Source organism: Galeopterus variegatus, unplaced genomic scaffold (genome assembly GCF_000696425.1).
Source record: "Galeopterus variegatus unplaced genomic scaffold, G_variegatus-3.0.2 Scaffold5927, whole genome shotgun sequence".
Classification (NCBI taxonomy): domain Eukaryota; kingdom Metazoa; phylum Chordata; class Mammalia; order Dermoptera; family Cynocephalidae; genus Galeopterus; species Galeopterus variegatus.
Window position 1 is genome coordinate 47,693 of NW_007732038.1, and position 16,756 is coordinate 64,448.

The 16,756-nt window shown below is 34.9% G+C and overlaps 1 protein-coding gene across 1 annotated transcript in view; it reads left to right on the plus strand.

Annotated features, from left to right (window-relative positions):
* LOC103605590 (putative uncharacterized protein CXorf30) overlaps nucleotides 1-16,756 on the plus strand; it is a gene marked incomplete at its 5' end in the record, with an annotated part of 100,137 nt that overhangs the window by 35,848 nt on the left and 47,533 nt on the right. The window lies entirely within an intron of this gene.

Genomic DNA, 16,756 nt, shown 5'->3' on the forward strand with positions numbered 1-16,756 from the left:
GCACATACATAAAATTATACACCATGATCAAGTGGGATTCATCCCAGGGATGCAAGGTTGGTTCAACATACGCAAATCAATAAATGTGATACACCATATTAATAAAATCAAACACAAGGACCATATGATCATCTCCATTGATGCTGAAAAAGCATTTGATAAAATTCAACAATCATTCATTACGAAGACCCTCTATAAGTTAGGAAAGTATCTCAACATAATTAATGCCGTATATGATAAGCCCACTGCCAATATCATCCTGAATGGAGAAAAGGTGAAAGCACTTTTCCCTTAAGAACAGGAACTAGACAAGGATGCCCACTCTCACCACTCCTATTCAACAGAGTGTTGGAAGTACTAGTCAGAGCAATCAGACAAGATAAGGAAATAAATGGCATCCAGATTGGAAAAGATAAATTCAATCTGTCCATATTTGCAGATGACATGATCCTGTATATTGAACAGCCTAAAGCCTCTACAAAAAAACTCTTGGAGTTGATAAATGATTTCAGCAAAGTTGCAGGTACAAAATCAACACACAAACATCAGTAGCGTTTCTAGTATCCAATACTTAGCCTGCAGAAAAAGAAATCAAGAAAGCTACCTCATTTGCCAAGAAAAAAATAACATACTTATGAATAGAGTTAACCAAGGATGTGAAAAATCTCTATAATGAGAACTACAAACCACTGTTGAAAGAAATTAAAGAGGACACCAGATGATAGAAAGACATTCCATGCTCTTGGATTTGAAGAATCAACATTGTAAAAATGTCCATACTACCCAAAGTGATATACAAATTCAATGCAATCACCATCAAAATTCCAATGAAATTTTTCTCAGAAATGGAAAAATCTATCCAGACGTTTATACAAATAACAAAAGACCACACATAGTGAAAGCAACTCTGAATCAAAAAAATAAAGCTGGGGGCATAACACTACCTGACTTTAAACTATACTTCAAAGCTATAGAAACCAAAACAGCATGGTACTGGCATAAAAACAGACACACAGATCAATGGAATAGAATAGAGAATCCAGAAATCAACCCACACAACTATAGCCATCTGATCTTTGACAAAGGCACCAAGCCTATACACTGGGGAAGAGACTGCCTCTTTAGCAAATAGTGCTGGGATAACTGGATATCCATATGAAGGAAAATGAATCTAAACCTGTATCTCCCACCATATACCAAAATCAACACAAAATGGATTAAAGAATTAAATCAATGAAATCTGAATCAATGAAACTTCTTAAAGAAAACATAGGGGAAACACTCTAGGAAGTGGGACTGGGCACAAACTTCATGAATACAACCCCAAAAGCATGGGCAACCAAAGGAAAAATAAACAAATGTGTTTTTATTAAACTGAAAAGCTTCTGCACAGCAAAAGAAACAATTAACAGAGTTAAAAGACAACCAACAGAGTGGGAGAAAATATTTGCAAAATATACATCTGACAAAGGATTAATATCCAGAATATATAAGGAACTGAAACAACTTTACAACAAAATACAAGTAACCCTATTCAAAAATGAGCAAAGGAGCTAAATAGGCATTTCTCAAAGAAAGATGTACAAATGGCCAACAGACACATGAAAAAATGCTCAACATCACTCAGCATTTGGGGAATGCAAACAAAACCACACTGAGATACCATCTCACCCCAGTTAGGATGGCTAAAATCCAAAAGACGCTGAAAGATAAATGCTGGCGTGGTTGCAGAGAAAAAGGAACTCTCATACATTGTTGGTGGGAATGCAAAATGGTGCAACCCCTATGGAAAATGGTTTGGAGGTTCCTCAAACAGCTGAAGATAGATCTACCATACAACCCAGCTATCCCACTGCTGGGAATATACCCAAAGGAATGGAAATCAAGTCGATGGTATATCTACACAATGGAATACTACTCTGCTACAAAAAGAATGAAATACTGCCATTTGCAATAACATGGATGGACTTAGAGATAATTATATTAAGTGAAACGAGTCAGGCAGAGGAAGAGAAATATCACATGCTCTCACTTATTTGTGGGAGCTAAAAATAAATAAATAAATACACAAATAAATTTGGGGGGAGGGAAGAAGACACAACAATCACAATTCCTTGAAGTTGTTAAGACAAGCAGATATGAGGTTTTGGGGAGGCAGGAGGGAGAGGGAGTGGTGAAGGAATACTTAGTAATGGGCCACAAAAATCGACCACATTGTATATTGATAAAATAAAATAAAATTTACAAAAAAGAAAAAAAAAGAATCAGAGGGAGTTCTGAGACAAACACACAGAGCAGATCATGTTATGGTGAGACAGAGATTGGAGGGATGTGACTAAGAAATGTCGGCAGGCACCAGGAATTCGAAGAGTCAAGGAACACATTCTCCTTTATAATCTCCAGAGGAAGCATGACCCTGCCAACACCTTGATTTCATCCCAGTGATTGTGATGTCAGATTTCTAGACTCCAGAGCAGTAAGAGCAAAGATTTGTGTTGTATTAAGCCGCTGAGTTTGTGGTACTTTGTTACAGTAAACACAGGATACAAACACAACTAGCTATTCACAATCGCATCTTAGCAGTTCTCCCTGCTTTCCTCATTTAATTACCATAGTGTGTTTTACAGACAGTAGCAATCAAAGGGAATTCAAGTCAGATTATGTCTCTCCTGTGCCAGTGGTGAATCTTCCCTACCATTAGAAAAATCGATATCACCACTTTGTAAACTTTATAATTATTAATAGTGGTGGCAAATATCCTAAATAATGTTTTATATTAATTGATTTTTATATTTTAAGTTTAGCAACATTTTCTGTCACTCAAAAAGAAAGTATAGAACTAAGAGAATCATAATATATGAGAGCACTTCAAAAAGTTTGTGGATAAATACAATTGAAAGATAATATGAATCTTTCCATGAACTTTTTGAAGTATCCCATATAAGTAGAAAGAAGACATGTATTTGATTGCTTATAAATAGTGCAATGAAAACAATTCATATTTAACAAAATATTTTTAAGAATACTTTTATTCACTGAACTTCTGGTTTAGCCAAGATGGCATAGTCCCATTGCTACCATGTTCTTCCTCTTACAAATAAAATTCCTGAATATAACACAACAAACATGCATAGGAATGTAGAAGAGTGGAAAGAAGAAAGTGAACTGCTTATGGACCTCAGAACTGAAGAATGACACAATAGCGAGTTTCCTGGATCTTCTTATCACCTCTCATATATCTCAGATGGGGTCCTACAGAAGCCTCACCCAGAATCACCAATAGGCAATGACAAAATGTTCCAAAAAGATTCTTTTTCCTATCCAAAGGAAAAGGGTGGCCAATCAACAGAAAACCTTTTTGGCCATAGCCACCCTCCTCCAACCAAACATCAATGGAAAATCCATGTCATTCACCCTCACAGTTTCAGTTGGTCCAAGCAAGTAGTTGATTTTCCACCCCATCCCACCTCACACCCATGGCTCAGATGTAGCACACTCTTGATTCCCTTCTCCCTTCCTGTCTGTGCTGTTGATGGAGCTAAGCAGGGAACTAATCAACCATCCCCCCAGCATAAACAGGCAATGTTCTGATTCCTCTCCAGAATGGTGTTTGTGGAGGTGTAAAGGGTCTTCTGTTTTCTTCCTGGTGGAAACAGGTAAAGCTCCAAGTACTCCACTGGGGTAGTGCCAACAGGGTTAATTTCCAGGCTGAGATTCCATCCTCAAGCAGCAGCAATGACACTTAAAGAGCTGATGTCTGAAGAGACTAGCTACCTCTATCTTCCCCTGTTGTCATTAAGACTGAACAAATTAGTGCAAGTTGAGCTAGTAAGCAATCCATTTTTCTTCCCTTTCCTTTGTCAGCAACATCCACCAGGCTAGAAAGTAAGGACAGTAGGCACTCCTGCCCGACCCTGACCTCCTGGAGTCTGTGGGGTCCAGTGCAGATCACAGTGTACACCCCATCATGCATCAAAAAGGAAGAATGGAGAGAGATAAGGCAGGCTAGTTGGCATTCTGCTTCCTTTCTCCCCACATGTAAGCAAGGACCAGTGGAAAATTGAGCCTCCATCTACACCTGGCATCAGTGAGATGGAATGAGGTGGTGAGAGGTGAGGTAGTTGGTTCTCTGCTTTCTTCTATCTTGTGTCAGTGGGGCCCAATAGGGAGCAGAACTTCCACCCTACCCATCTTCAATGAGGCAGTATGAATCAGTGCCCCACACTCTGCTTAAGAAACAATTTTTAGTCCCATAAAACAAATGAAAAAATAGAGAATCTCAGAAAAAAAATTAGTCAAAGACCCAAATGGAAATTATAAAACTGATTAAATACAATAAGTTAAAAAAATACCTTGCATAATTGACTCAACAATACAATGGAAATGACTGGGAATAGAACCAGTGAAGGTGATGACATGTCAATAGAATTTACACAATCTGAATAACAAAGAAAACACAGGCTTAAAAGAAATTAAGAGTTACAGGGACCTGTAGGAAAACAACAAAAGAGCTAACATTTGGATCATCAGATCTTGGAGAGAGTGGGACTGAAAAATTATTTAAAGAAGTAGTGTCTGAAAACTTGCTGAATTTGATGAAATATATGACCCTACAGATTCAAGAGGCTAAGTAAACTCCTATTAGTTTAAAGCAAAAGAAATCCATGGCAAGACATCATTATTCAACTTCTGAAAACTGAAGACAAAGAAACAAACCTTGAAAGCAGCCAGAGATAAACAGTACATACTTACAGGCAAATACCAATTCAAATAACAGGAGATTTCTCATCTGAAATCATGGAGGCCAGAAGGATATTGTATACATTTTTCAAATACTGAAAGGAAGTACTGTACACTGTGAATTTTATATCAAGCTAACATATCCTTTATGAATAAAAGGAAAATGTAGACAAGCTCAGATGAAGGAAAATGAAGCAAATTTATTATAAACAAACCAGCCTTTAAGGAATGTTCTCTAAACAGATAGGAAATAATAAAATAAACTACAATTTCTAAAAGGGGTGAACATCAGAATGGGTAAAAATAAGGGTTAATATAATAGACTATCCTTCTTCTCTGGTGTTTCTTAAGTCATATTTGATGATTGAAGCAACAATTACAATGCTCTGTGACATGGTGCTTTATATATATATATGAGTACATGTACACAAACACACTTGTGTGTACAAGTGTACTTCAAAAATTTTATCTTTCTACGAACTATCTGAAGTACCCTCGTGAGTGAGTGAGTGTGTGTGTGTGTGTGTGTGTGTGTGTGTGTGTGGAGAGAGAGAGACATGAAAGTCTTAAGACAATTATAATTAAAGTATAGGGAGTATAAAGTTATCTAAATGAAGGTAATGTGTATTGACTCTATTTACTTATTTTCTGTATTCTTGAAGCTCTTGCATCTGGGGCCTTGCTGACTGGGGAGGAACTGCACCTCTCAGGATTAGCTAATTCCTAGAAATGGCAAAGGACTCATCTGTAAGAACACCTTTCATGTGCAAACTAACCAATCCAAAGCCCACACACCACCAAACACCTCTTCTATCAGATGCTTATACTCCAGATCGATATTTTCCTACCCTAATAACCTCAGTTTGCTATATTGTATAACTCTGGACAATTTCTACACTCTAGAGCCCACTGAAATTATCTAAACTAGCCAATGGTAGACCTGCTTAGTCTGCTTACCCTGCCTCCATTTCTTCCCATAAAAATCACAATAAAGTATCTTGCCAATGATTTCTCCACGCCTCCCTTTGCCTCCTGACCAACACTGGTGCTTCTCCATGTGGCTCTGCACGGCATGCTGTGCTTCCTTTTCCTAGAGGTCTGTGAGTATAAAAACATTTCTTTCATAGTCTTTTCCATGTCTGTGTGTCTTACCATATCTGATTAAAATAAATCCCAAGTACATTTAAAATATGAGATTTGTATGCTTCATTCAAAAAAGTAAACATTGATACCAGTGGACAGTGATAATTTGCATATGTATATTAAATTACTATTTAAAACCACTAAGAAAGTTATATAAAGTGATATAGTCAAAAATATTATAAATAAGTTAGAATCCTAAAATATATTTAAGTAACCCATAGCAATATCACTAAATATCACTTAAGATATTAAAAAAAAAATAATAAGGCAGTACCATGAACAACTCTACACACATAACTTTAACAATTTTGATGAAATCGATCCATACCTAGTAAAGTAAAAACTACCAAAATTCACCAAAGTTGAAATAAATCATCTGAATAGTCCTATAACTATTAAAGAAATTATATTCATAATTAAGAACCTTCCCAAAAGAAATCTTCAGACCCAGATGGTCTCACTGGTGAATTCTTTCAAACATTTAAAGGAGAATTAACTCCAATTCTAAACTCTTCTAGAAAAGAGAATGTGATCAGAGACTTACAACAGCCACTCTTTTGCCTGAAAATAAAGGACTTGAGAGTCTGAAGTTGATGTAAGGTTTGGAAGCTTTATTATCTGGAAGCTCAACATGGGAGACAGTTTCAGCTGCAAGCTGTTTCAGAACCTGGAGATCCTCACCAAGGGTTTTTAAATGGAAGAGTGTGGGAAACAAAAGGGGGAGGTTAGTCCCATCAGAAAGCTGCCACGTGAAATTTTGCAGGTTCTGGACTTTCTTTATCTCAGGGCCAGTTCTGTAACTCTTTCATCTAGTTCTGTAATTCTTTCATTCATTCTTGGAATGCGGATGTTATCCGGCTGCCACAAGTTGGATGCTATCTTATTCCTGGTCAGTTAGTTCACCAAGTTCCTGATTAGCATTTATTATCTTGCTCCTCCTGAGCACCAAGTCCCACCACTTTTTCCCACGAGCTATGCTGGAAGCCAAGGTTTCAAAAAGACTTCTGCTTAAAGCTGAATTTTACAAAATGGCTCTTTTAAGGCCAATTGTCCGTGACCATTAGCCTTGGTGATCTCCTACAAGAAGACAAAAGAACACTCCCCAGGACATTCTATGAAGCCAGCATTACCCTTATACAAACCCAGAAATGTATAACAAAAAAAAAAATCACATGCTAATGTGATTCATGAAATTAGACACAAAAATCTTCAATGAAATATTAACAAATTGAATCCATCAGTATATAACAAGAAGTATACACCATGATCAAATGGGTTTTATTCCAGAAATAAAGGCTGGTTCAATATTTGAAATTTCATTAATGTAATCTTCCCTGTTAACTGGGGAAGAAAAATAACATGATTATGTCAATCAATGTAGAAAAAGCATTAGAAAAAACACAGTGTTCATTCCTTATAAAAACTCTTTACAGCCTAGGAGTAGAAAGGAACTTCCTCAATCTGACAAAGTGCTTACTTGGTAAACCTAGAGCTAACAACTCATTCAGTGGTGAACATTGAATACCTTTCCCCCTAAAATGGGTAGCAACACAAGGATGCCCACTCCCACTACTCTTATTTAACATACTATTGGAAGTCCAGCCGGTACAAAATGGCAAGCAAAGGAAACAAAAGACATACAAAATGGAAAGGAAGAAGTAAACTGTCCCTATTTAAAATCACATGATTATCTACCAGAGAATCCCAAGGGATCTACAAAAAAAAAAAAAAAAGTTATAGAAGTGAGGTCACAGTATATAAGATCAAGACACATGAAACATCAATTCTATTATACATACTAGCAATGAAATTGTAGAAACTAAAATTAAATCTCAATAGAATTTATAATTTTCCAAAAAAATAAAATATTCAGACATAAGTATAAATAACACATGTTCAGGACTTGTATGCAGAAAATGATGAAATCAAACAGCTTGTATATAAATGGAGAGATATATTGTATGCTTGGATTGGAAAGCTCAATATAGTAAGGATGTCAGTTCTATATAAATCCATCTATAGCTTTTCTGCAATTCCTATTAATATGCTCATACTTTATGCATAAATTAACTAGGCACAATGCTAAACAGGTAGTTCTTAGATTTCACCAATAGCAAAACCTTTAAGAGGAAAAATTAGTAAATTGGACGTCATCAAAACTAAAATATTTTGCTCTACAAAAACCCAAGAGAAGATGGTGAAATGGGAAGCTATAAACTGGGGGAAAATATTTTCAAATCACGTATCTGACAATTAGTATCTGGAATATAGAAAGAATGTAGAAAACTCCACAATAAATGTAATCCAATTAGAAAATGGTCCAAAAAAAAACAGACTTCTCACCATAGAAACTACATTGATGGTTAATAAGCACATGAAAAATGTTCAACTTTAGGGAAATGCAAAGTAATACCACAGTGAGATTTCACTACAAGCTTATCAGAATGGCTAAAATAAAAAATAGTGACAACACCAAATGTCGGCAAGGATGTAGAGAAACTTGATCACTCACAAATTGCTAGTCAGAATATAAAAGGGTACAACCACTCTGGAAAACTCTGGTAGTTTCGTGCTAAACTAAACATGCAACTACCATACCACCCAACAATTGAACTATGGGGAATTTATTTCAGAAAAATGAAAATTTATGTTTACAAAAAACCTGTGAACATATGTTCTTAGCAGATTTATTCATAATAGCCCAAATCTAGAAAAAATCCAGACGCCTTTCAATGGGTGAATGGTCAAACAAGCTATGATATATCCGTACCATGGAATACTACTCATTGATAGAAAGGAATGAAGCATTGATATTCGTTACAACTTGATTGACTGTCCAGGGGATTATGATGCTATTTATGAATTGGAAAATGTCTTTAAGAACTAAATGTTTAGTGATGTTTAATGATGTCTGCTGCTGCCTGACATAAAGCATGCCCAGATCTTCAAGTAATTGCCATGAAAGGTTATTAAATTATGTTGGCAGTGGAGCATGGTTTCACATTTTTTTATAAAACCTTCCTTCCTATTATGTCATATGTCCAATTTTCCAACCAACTGAGTTCAAGTTCCAAGCATAAAGATTTGTGATTACAGTTTATAGCATAAAGCAAGTGGGTTTCATGGCTAGTCTGTTTTTTTCAATGAATGGCTAGTTTCAAACTGCTGATTTTATTGTAAAACACAAGGCTACAGCTATTGTTATGCAAAGAGTCCTGGATGTCTGCCCTTCAGAAAAATCTCCAGAACCTGAAATTTAGACCTATTTATACCACCAGAATATTTCTATTAAGAGAACAGAAATTGAACCTACTAAAATAGTTTGTAAGTGCCTGGATTTACAAAATGGGACAAAAGGCACAGTTGTCACTTCTCTTTTCTGTCATTTTATACAATTTGCTTAGATTTGGAAATACAGATAAATATTGTAGCAAAAAGAGAACTAATGCCTGCGTAGGAGGTTATAGAATACCTGGCTTTTAAAAGAGATAGATTAGTAGATAGATAGATGATAGATAGATGATAGATAGATAGATAGATAGATAGATAGATAGATAGATAGATAGAGGTATATTCTATATAATAGATAGATAGATAGATAGATAGATAGATAGATAGATAGATAAATAGATAGATAGATGATAGATCGATAGACAGATACATAGATAGATACATAGATAGACAGATAGATATGGAGACACAGTAGATAGAAAGAGAGATAAAGAAATAGGGAAATTGTGAGCAAATGATGAAGTTCTGATGAAACATTGTTTTCCTTCAATAAAATTTGCTATAGTAAGTTTTCCTACAGTGAATTGAAACCTATTGACTACTAGTGGCATCCAACATTTCCTTCCCTTCTCTCATCTGATATTTTTTTGTGCTATTTCATTAATATAGAGGCAAAACAGAATGAAATAATTTGGTTCCTTCATTACTTTCATCAGCCTAACTTTTTTGCATCCATGTTTCTTGCCTTTGCCCCCACTACATCAGAAATGCTGTCTATGCTCTTATGGCCAGCTCTACACTAGTTTAGTGAATCCCACACCTACTCAACTATATAGAGCTCTCTAGTTCTCCCCTCTGTCATCTGTAGTATATTCTTAATGGATTATTCCTATCAGCATAAAGATGCCACAGTAGCTCCCCACGTAAAAAGACATGTCTCTCTTGATCCCTCATTCTCCCAGCTACAATTCCATTTCTCTGATTCCCCTTTATAGTAAAACAACTTGAAAAGCTCTCTGTACTTATTTCCCTAACTTGTGATACCATTGTCTTTTGAACCCAAGCTTATCCAGCTGTATTCTCCATTATTCTCCTGATACTGCTCTTTTAGTTCACCGATAATCTAACATTGCCTGATCTACTCATCTATATGCAGTCTTCATCTTGCTCAACCTATGAACTCTACTTGATACGGCTATCTCTCACTGTTTTGGAAATATTTGGCCTCCGTTACTCAATTCCTACTTGATATTGCTCCTATTTCTCTAGTAACCCCTGATCACTATTTTTTGCTGTTTCTGTCCCCTTGACTTTCTAGAGGCTAAGGGCTCAGTCTTCTCTCCTCCTCATTTCTATCCACAATCATTCCTGGTGGGATCTCATTTAGTTATACATGAGATGTCAAGTTCTAAATTGATAGGAGCAGCCTGGTCCTCTTCTCTAAATCCAGTCTCATATATCCAGCTGCTATCTCCGTATTCCCCGTACTGATGTCTATGAGGCTTCTCAAACTTCCCTAGATGCTCTGCTCAAGTGACACCTTATCAGAGAGTCTTTGCCGAACACCTTGTGTTAATATCCACATCACTGTCTATCCCTTTATTGTATTAGTTAACACTGTAAATTTATACATTTTATTTATTTTTTTAACTTCTGCCCTCACCTGCCCCCCCCCAACACATTCTGTAATGCAAAGCTCAGGAAAGCAGGATATTTGTTTTATTCAGTATTTTATCCCCAGTGCTTATTATAATGCATGGCACATAAGTATTTTTTGTATGATTAAGTGAAAGAGTAAAATAGTGTAGTATAAAAGCATAGTGCGCAAAATGGAATTATCTGAATGGAACTAGAGTAGTACCTTTTCCATAACGAAAAACTTTGGTGTTTATAATACGTTACTGGGAAAGTTATTTATATTTCCAAGAAATATTTTCCTCATATGAAAAAGGAAGCATGTTAGCTTATAAGGAAAGCATATGAGGTACATATTATTCAGAAATGTAAATAACTTTCTCAGTTTCCTTGAACTAGTGAATAATGAAGCACACATTTAAACTTCCCTTATTACAGTGCAGGGGAAGAGGAAGACATGGTGTTTGACTCATATATTAGTTATAGTAGTAACAGTAGTAGTAGTAGATGACATTATTTTATCTTAATATTCTCTGTGGGTAATTTTAATTAAAATTAGAATTAGCTACTCTTCAGGAAAAATATGTAGTTTCCTAATATCAATTTTTAAAACTTTAGTTATCTTAGTTAATTTATGAAGAAAAATATTATCATAGAATATTAGGGCCAGAAGGAACATTAAGGTATTCTATTCCAAACACTTACATAAAGGTTGAAACCCCGTCTGTCTCTTCCATGTCGGTGGTTATGCAGTGTGTGCTTGGCAGTCTTCAATGACAGAAAACTCTCTTCTTCACTGTGTCTGTCATCAGCAGTCTCTGATAGTGGATTTTTTATTCATTGTTAGCCAGTAATAAGATGTTTACAGTAAAAGCAATATTTGCTTTAAGCATAATTTTGTTTTTATATTTGCAAATATATTGTTTTAAAAATATGAAACATTAATTTATAGGTGCTTAGTTCATGGTGTGAAATTTACCTTAGCAATTATATTTGCACTGAATAGTTCCAAAACCTACTTAAAAAGCATTATGTTATGTCTCCAAAAGAACATTTCTTCTGAGAACCATGGATGTGTGTCTTTCATCAGTTTCCCATATGAATACTGTGACCTTCCACTTAATACTTACTTTTTCTACACTATTACCTTTGACAGTGTCTTCTTTGGACAACCTTTTATTAAATCTTAAACATTAGCTGACTCTACAAAAGATGGACAAGGTAAAGCAGCAACTGTCTATAATCCTTCAGGAGGAATATTTGATCCCTTAAATGCCCTTCTCACTATTCAGTAGATGTCCACATTAGGAAAGGAAGAACGCTTCATCCTTAGCTTGTTCATCATCATAGTAGCCAGATAGAAGTCAGAGTCAAGTTTCACTATGTGTCCTTTGTTTTGAGAGCCTGAAGTTAGAATTTCTATAAGCAAACTGAATAGCATGTCAAGCCACTGCCTTGGGATAACATATAAAAGAAAACATAATATCGTGTATTAGTTTGCTTGGGCTGTCATAGCAAAATACTACAGACTGGGTGATTTAAGCTAGATAAATATATTTTCTGACAGTTCTGGAGGCTAGAAGTTCAAGGTCAAGGTGTCAGCAAGTTCGTTTTTTTCTGAAGCCTAACTCCTTGGATTGTAGATGGCCACCTTCTCGCTGTTTCTTCATACGGTCTTTTTTCTGTGCACGTGCCCCTGACGTCTCTCTGTGTGTCCAGATTTCCTCTTCTTATAAAGGATTCCAGTCATACTGGACTAGAGCCCACTCTAATAACCTCATTTTAACTTAATCACCTTTTTAAAGACCCTGTCTTCAAATACAATCATATTTTGAGGGCTTCAACATATAAATTTGCGGGGGGGGGGGTTATAAATTAACCCATAATATCTTAGAAAAACCAGTGAAAGAATCTGAATCCTTCCTCAAACCACCATATTGACAAGTCTGTTTCATTTTTTGCCTTAATTTAAAGACTTTTTTCAAAAAAATCAGTTACTGAAAATATAAAGCATTCAAATGGAAAGTACATAGATTTCATGTATGAAAATGTTAATGAAAAGTCATGTTCTTCATAACTTTACATGTTAAGAATAAAAACTTGTATTCTCATTTTTTTTGGTTTATTTCTGTATTTTATTCTACTTTAATCAAAACTTTATTGGACAAGCATCAAAAAGGCCCATTCTGTACAATAAAACCATTTGAGTGTTACACCAAAATGAGTCAAGCAGTGCGTGACTTCACTCTCCATTGTTTCAGACTTAACTTAGCTACAGTAATCACTGCCTGGGGAAAGCTGTTGCCATTGTTGCCTCTCTTTCTTCATAAGTCACAAGGCATTTAAAATAAAACACTGTAACAAATAATAATAGCATAACTTATGGTGCTATTTCTTAGTGTCTCTTTGATTACATGACATAGGCCTTTTCTACTAAAAATTAGAAATTGTGCACTGTGGTGCAGAAATGTAATACCACTAAAGTTCTTAAAAATAAATTTCCCAGAATGAAATACATTCATTATTAAAGTAACGATTACGTTCACTTTACTGTCTTGAGAAGATTTTCTTCATGGGAGACAGGAAATCTTATATCCATTAAAACATTGTACGATTTCTATATTTTAAGTAGGAGATAGTGGTAAAAATTTCTACCACCTTTAACCAAAAAAGCAATCAAAATAGCAGTTTTAAATATACACTGAATAAAATTTGAATGCTAGGTGCAATTAGGCTATAGCATATTTCAAAAACAAAAAGATATAATAATAATGCAATAAGTGTCATTCTTTTTAACATTTCTCAGATACTAAACATGATGTATTATCAGGGTTTCTAAAATTCCATAAATTATGCATGCCTCTTTCATAAAATACATAAATTTTGTAAGATATATTATGTAAAGCAAAATATGCATGTTTCTTCCAGATCCTTAGTGGCATTTTTTTTTTCCTTTTTGTCTTTTTTCGTGACCGGTAACAGGATCGCAACCCTCGGTGTTGCGCCTGCACCGCGCTCAACCAGTGAGCAGACCAGTCTCTATATGGGATCCAAACCCTCGGCAGGAGTACCGCTGCGCTCCCAAGCACTGCACTCTACCGAGTGCGCCACCGGGCCGGCTCCTTAGTGGCATTTTAAACCTCAGGAATGATGACTATAATAGAAAAAAGTAAATCTATCTGTAGTGAGTTTACTTGTATAGTTGCTGCATGGGAATAGATGAAACACAAAGAGAAAAGCTCAAACATTTTGAGTTTTGAATATATTTTACTAGATTGTTTAGTATAATAAATAGAATTATCATCATACTAGTTAGATTCCCAGTCAGAAGATAGAAACAACTGATATGGTTACTCCCAGCTTCCTGCTAAACACATATGAAGATGCTGAAATAAGCCTCTAGCAACACTGAAAAGTAAGACTTGCTGAAAACCTAGTCCCAGTACCCAGAAACCCCTAATATAATGAAGTTGGTGCTCAAATGAGCAAAATAAAATAAAGTCCATACTCTTGCTCTTGGATAGATATTGAATGGACAAAAATGTCAAATATCCTTAAATTAATGTATAAATGTAGGGTGATACCATTAAAAATACTATTTGTCCCATCACCCCAGTCTGCTACCTGTTTATTGCAAATGTAAAACATTCTTTTTAAAATTAGCTGGAGAGAGAGACAGTTAGTCCTACTAGAAAATAAAGCATTGAAATAATATGGTACATACACATGAAGAGAAAGACCAAAGGAAACATCTAGAAAATCCAGAAAGAGATCAAAATAAATATGAAAATTCCATGAAGGCCTCATTTTCAACCAGTGGATTTTAAATAAGTGGTTTTTGAATAACTAGTTCCATATAAAAATCAATAACATCAATACATTCTTCATTCCATACATGAGGGTAAGTTACAAATAGATCAAATATTTAACTATAAAAATAAAAGCATACAGGTATTAAAAGAAAACATGGGTAGATTCTTCATAAGATAGAAGTATTGACAACTTCCCTGTCTATACTCAAAACGTTGCAAATGATCAATGAGAAAACCACAGAAAATAAATTAAACTAGTCTATGAGACATAAAATGATCTTGGTAAATTCTCATATTTCTTTTCAACGTTAACTTTCTGTGATTTCCTGAACTTTAACAGCATCACAATGATTCTTAGTATTCAAGAGTAAAATAATAGCTAAAGAAACGTATGGTGAATTTAGTGGGGAAGTCAGTGAATTACATTCTTACTTGTAGGCTTAGTAACAAGCTACAACCACAAATAGGATATTAGATTTTAATTAAATGATCTTATTTGTCATGGCATTATCTTTCCATACTTTCAATGCAAACATTCTAAAAGAGCATGGTATAACCAATGACTTACCCTTTTTTATCTGTCTTGACTCATACCATCTAAAGGTCTAGCTTTATTTTTAGTGGTAATATAATTCATTCTTAGATATAATATAATCTCTTTAAGAGTAAATAATTTCTAAACTTGATTTCCTTGGGAATGCATGCATGCATGGTTTATTTGACTCAACACTTGCTGTTTTTATTCAAACACATTTAAAAATGAATTAATCTGTAATTTCACTCTAATTAAAAAGAAGAGTGAAATTTCCATAAGCTGTAGGATTAGGATTTGCATTTATGACATTTGAAATATGGACTCATCTAGCTTATTCTTTCATTACCTTTGATGGGACGTAGATTTAAATTAACAATAGAAAACCTGTTTTATTGAGCTAAGAATGATTGAGAACCACAATAAAAATAGAGGAGGTCCAGAGTTCAGACATCTTATAAGTTCTTACCAAAATCTCTGTGTATGCCAGACTTAATGACCTTCATACTGTATAAGATTGTATTTTTTTAGGAAGCGTATTCATTTTAATTAGCATTATCTATTAGCATCTATCTATTTCACACAACAATGGTTCATTAAACTTACAGAGCTCACAAAGTCAAAATTGTAGATAACAGACAACCTTTAGATATCTTAGTAAACGACATAATCTTTCAATGGGACTTTTGGCAAGTTATTTAACCAAATTGCCTCAATTTCCCCATCTCTGAAATGAGAAGCATAGTAGCACTTAATTTACGGTAGTTTTCTAAGAATTACCTAAGATATTGCATAAAAAATACTTAGCACAAAGCCTGACATATAGTCAGTAGTCAATAAATATTAACTATTAATCATATTATTACCTATTATTAATTCTGGTACTGGGCCTTAGAATTGTTTTCATTTCCTCAAGGAATAAAATTTAAAATTTAAAAATTTATAAGAATTCTGAGTTGGGATGTTTTGCAGAGGGGCCATTTTCTATTTCCATTGTTGATGTTTTTAATAGTCCAGTACAGTATTCTCATCTGAGACAAAATGGCTTTGTCTTATAACAAAGAATAAAAAGAAAAAAAAAAGTCAAAATTCCCTTATTATCAAGAAGTAATGCTACTCTTTAAAGTAAAGTCAGACATTCGTCACTTGGAAACCCTCACTATTACAAATGGCCTGAAGCTCATCACTCTCCCAACCTCTCAATACTTGTCCAACAGGTAGAGTTTTCTCTTCAAAGTATTGTCTCATAGCCACCTGCATCTGCTTTCCAGAAGGTGCTGCTTGAGTATGCACATTCCTGGTCCCCAGCTCAGACTGAATAAATCAGAATCTCTAGGGTTGGGGCTCAGCAGGTTCCATGTCTTACAAGTTTTTTGGGTGGTTCTTATGCACAGTAAAGGTTGAAAAATTCTAATCCGTCAGAACATAAGCAAATGCTGTCAGTTTTGTCTTCGGGTTTTCAAAACTGGCAGCAGATGCCCCTTTCTTTCACAAATAAATTTGGTTTTCCTCACGGATCGATTAAGTAAAGGAATAGCTTTTATTGGCAGTAATTTTAAGACTCCAAGCAGAGACCTGAACTTTTATGATCTAGAAAAAAATACATAAGAAATTAAAAGATCAAAAACCGTTGTACTTTCTTCTCTGTAAAATGTAGTAAGAC